This window comes from Terrapene carolina, unplaced genomic scaffold (assembly GCF_002925995.2).
Source record: "Terrapene carolina triunguis isolate 2854851 unplaced genomic scaffold, T_m_triunguis-2.0 Scaffold96, whole genome shotgun sequence".
Taxonomy (NCBI): domain Eukaryota; kingdom Metazoa; phylum Chordata; order Testudines; family Emydidae; genus Terrapene; species Terrapene triunguis.
In genome coordinates, this window is record NW_020664447.1 from 69,773,272 (window position 1) to 69,777,119 (window position 3,848).

General features: G+C 39.1%; 1 protein-coding gene across 3 annotated transcripts in view; it reads left to right on the forward strand.

The window, feature by feature from the left end:
* The window catches only part of TTC8 (tetratricopeptide repeat domain 8), a 58,066-nt gene that overhangs the window by 1,156 nt on the left and 53,062 nt on the right, over nucleotides 1-3,848 (forward strand). The window contains exon 1 of one of the 3 annotated variants that reach the window (XM_026651374.1): nucleotides 1,424-1,491. The exons of the other annotated variants lie outside the window; for them this stretch is intronic. The gene's annotated coding sequence lies outside the window, so the exon portion shown is untranslated. Of the gene's footprint in view, nucleotides 1-1,423; nucleotides 1,492-3,848 lie in introns of those variants that run through there. 3 annotated transcript variants of the gene reach the window in all.

Sequence of the window (3,848 nt, forward strand, 5' to 3'; positions counted from 1 at the left end):
TACTGTGTACATAAAGACTAGCCTTTAAAATGTTTGATATAATTAATGCTAGAAGGCAAACTAATGTAAAATGATTTGTCTCCTCTGTTGTCTGCCAATTACTATGTTATCTACTACGCAGCATGCAGCTTTTATTGTAATCCACACAGAATCTAAGGCTAGTATTAGCTTTTATTGGCTACCTGCCTGATATTTTACAACTCTGCTTCTGATTTATATAACTTTGTGTCTTTCTCCTCACTGTGTTAGTGCACTTTTATCTTTTTCTTCTTGATCCAGGCCTTGATATCTGTCACATGTTTGACGTGTTATTGTAGTCATGATGGTCCTCGGATACCACATTTACTTCCACAAATTGAGCAACCGCCCCAGACACACCAAAAAAACCAAACAAACCCTATTATCTAGAGCCAGGCCTTAGATAAAACAGAATTTGCTCCTAAAAGAAAGTCCGGGATACACACCTAAACACATTTAAAAGTGCCTTCACTAAATAGGGACACCCTACCAGAGAAGATCACATAATGCAAAAAGCCACCAAAATACCTCAAGAGAACCTGCTTCAGTACAGGAAAAAGAAACCCACTGATCACACATCCCTAGTTGTCACCTACCAGCCCACACTGGAACCCATGTGGGGTATCAAACGATTACAACCCATATTTGATGGGAACCTCATCCTGAAAGAAGTCTTTCCTGAGTCCCTCTTCTGACCTTCAAACATCTCCTCAACCTTGCCAACATCATCATCAGAAGCAAACTCCCCACAGACAAGGGCCCACCAAATCAAAGCAGCACCAGACCCTGCCAAAACAGATGCAAAATCTGCAGAAATATCTCCACTGCTACGGTGTTCAATACCACTCACAACACACCTTTCAAGGTTCCTGGGTCCTATACATATCTGTCACAACATGTGGTATACCTCAACCAGTGCATAAAATACCTCAACTACTGAATGAGTGAAACCACACAATCATTGTGCTCTCTCATGAGCTCACAGAGAAAAAAGTGATAAGACAAATACGCTATATCACCCGTGGACCAACTCTTTTCACAAACCTATTGCTCCATATCTGATCTTTCAGTACTTGTCCTCAAAGGAAATCTGCACAACATCTTCAAAGGGCGAGCCTGGGAACTTAAATTTATAACACCAAAAGCCATGAACTTAATAGGGACACTGATTTTTATGGCTTATTACAACAATTTGCAACATATCACACTGCCTGCTACCCTGCTTTGCTCACTTCAAACCCTTTATGTGTAACAGTTTAACCCCCAATTTCCCATTTCATTGCAAGTGACCTCCTCCAACATGTTGCCCCTTCTGCTTACCAGTCTAACTCAGACACTCTGCTTCCTTCCCCAGACCTGAAGGAGAATTCTGTGTAGCTCAAAAGCTTGTACCTTTCAGCAGCACAACTTGGTCCAATAAAGATTATCTCTGTACCTTATCAATCTGTCATATGTGGATTCTGCTTGGCTCAGGTCAGAGGGAAAAGGGCTAGTATGCCACAATCTGCATTTTTGTATTAACTTATTTGCACTTTTGTTTTAAACTCAGTCTAACGTTATGTATTGTTTCGAGCCCAGGGTGGATAAAAATCAATGATTAAAAAAAAAAAATTAAAAGTGATTTTTTTTATTTAAATTGGATTTTCTTGATAAAATGCTTTTTGGGGGGAAAACCTATCTAAAGATAGTTTTAATTAAGATACATTATAGCTCAAAGATATCTCATCATGGAATAGGGATTATAAATTCCAATTCTATAGTATGAGACAATATATTCATGTAATGTTTAAGAAAAGTTTTGTAAATGAGTTCCAATAGTTCATGGATTAGGGACCCAATCTTATGGGGTTCCACAGGCTTCTGTATAGATTATTTAGGTTAATCTTTCTATCTACCCAGTGGGACTCAGTGCTCAGTCCAGAACATGGGTTTTCAAACTGGGGGTCGGGACCCCTCAGGGGCTCACAAGGTTATTACATGGGGGGTCATGAGCTGTCAACCTCCACCCTGAACCCCGCTTTGCCTCCAGGATTTATAATGGTGTTATCAATTTTAAAAACCTTTTAAATATATTTAAAGGGGGATCACACTCAGCAGCTTGCTATGTGAAAGAGGTCACCAGTACAAAAGTCTGAGAACCACTGGTCTAAAAGATACCATCAGAGATGCTTAGTTTTGCAGTTCTCAAACTGTGGATTTGTGTCTCCAGAGGTAACATGCTTGTTAACAGCAAAAATGTTTTTAAATAAATAAATAAATATATAGAGGTGAGAAATAACAGACCTCAACTCTATTGTCCCTCTGCAAATTTGTGTACACAGGGTCAATCCCTTACCTCTCTCTAAAAGTGCAAAGTTTCAAAAAAGTTCAATGAATAGAAGATTGTTGGGGGCAGAACAGATCTGGACAAGGAGAAGAAGTCTGGAGATAAATGTGAGAAGCGAGGGACATATGCTTGTTTTGTTAAAATATTTTATGTTTGTTGTTGAAGGAAGAAATCCAGAATACTTAACATTGTTGTTTTAGTTTAAAAAAAACAACAACACAATTTAAATGTCTGTCTGGCGATGTTCTCCTCCTAATACAACATGACAAGAAAATCCTCCAAATATTAACGATAAACCTGTTGAATTGGAGATAGTTCACCTTCATAAATATCTGCTTCAATTACCTTGGGTAAATGAAATAACCAAACAATCATTCATTTTCTGATAGCGCTGTAAAACTAATCTGAAAAGTTTTCAAGATAAATCAGTGTTTAAAAATGTATAGTGTGTACCTTCTAAAAATGAAACCTACATCTATCTCTGAGTTGTGAAGAATATGTATTAAGGTTATAACAACCAACAAGAATGCACTTTTATGTAGAAAACCATAATTAAATCGAGTCTTCTTGACTAGTGATTTAAATCAATCTGATTTAAATCAAATCCACCCTGTTCAAGCTATTGAAAATAAGTGATTAAAAAGGAAAGCCATATTCACATACGCAAATCTGTTTACTCTGCATTTAATAAAGGTTAATATTTATTTTCTAAGACACTCATAAGAGCAGATATCAAAGTATATGATAATCTTTGAAGTCAGAACTCTAAGGGGTGCACATTACTCAAACATTTACTCACATCTTTACATGCTTATTCTAATATTCAGTAATTAAAAATGACAATGGTTGTGAATTTAAAAAAAAAAGAATTTAAGAGCATTTCTTTTTATCCTTATTATTCAACAATTGGCCTCATGCATTATTTACCCCACACCATCCAAAACCTGTACTGAATACTTTTCTATGGTGCTCATCACCATAAAATCTAAATTTTTGAAAAACATTAATGAATTTATCTTTACAACATCCCTGTGAGGTAAGGTAGTAGTATTCTCAATTTTAAAATTGGGAACTAAACCCCAGAGCAAGTACGGTCAAAATTATCCATTGGTTTTTGGTGCCCAAGTTGAGATGCCCAGGGCCTAATATCCAGAGAGCTTAGCATTTTTATAGCACTTTATATTAGGGTTACCATATTCAAACATTTAAAAAAAAGAGGACACTCCACGGGGCCCCGGCCCCGCCCCCAGCCCCGCCCCAACCCCACCCCTTCTCCGCCCCCATTCCAACCCCTTCCCTAAAGTCCCTGCCCCAACTCTGCCCCCTCTGAGCACCCCGCATTCCCCCTCCTCCCTCCCGCTCTGATCTTGGTTGGGGGTTGCTAAGTGCTTCCCTGCTCCCCACTCGCCCCGCAGTCCCTGCAGCCTCTATGCCCTTGCCTGCCCTGCTCCTCCTCACCCTGCAGCCTCTGCACCCCCCCGCCCCTGCAGCCTCTGTGCCCCCT